The sequence below is a fragment of the Penaeus monodon genome, chromosome 32 (genome assembly GCF_015228065.2).
Source record: "Penaeus monodon isolate SGIC_2016 chromosome 32, NSTDA_Pmon_1, whole genome shotgun sequence".
NCBI lineage: Eukaryota > Metazoa > Arthropoda > Malacostraca > Decapoda > Penaeidae > Penaeus > Penaeus monodon.
This window is the reverse complement of record NC_051417.1, coordinates 29,061,490-29,061,808: the sequence shown is the minus strand read 5'-3', so window position 1 is coordinate 29,061,808 and position 319 is coordinate 29,061,490.

The following is a 319-nucleotide window of genomic DNA, read 5'->3' as shown; positions in this document are numbered from 1 at the left end:
GTGAATCTTTATTGCAGTTTCTTTTGTTGTTATTAATGTTATTTATATAATTTGCATGATTTCTTTTCGCATATGAATTATGTAATATGATCTACTATTGTTATAAATATTTTAAATGTTCTGTTAATGTGTTTTGTTACTGTACTTTATTGTTATCATTATGCTCAATGTCACCATTAATCTTCACTTCTTTTATTATCATTTTAATTATTGAACTTTTATTGACATTTGTTTGAAGCTTTTATCATGTTATTTTTCATCATATTAGACCCATCATTTGGTATATATTTCCAAAGTGAAACACACGTACCTTTTGGAA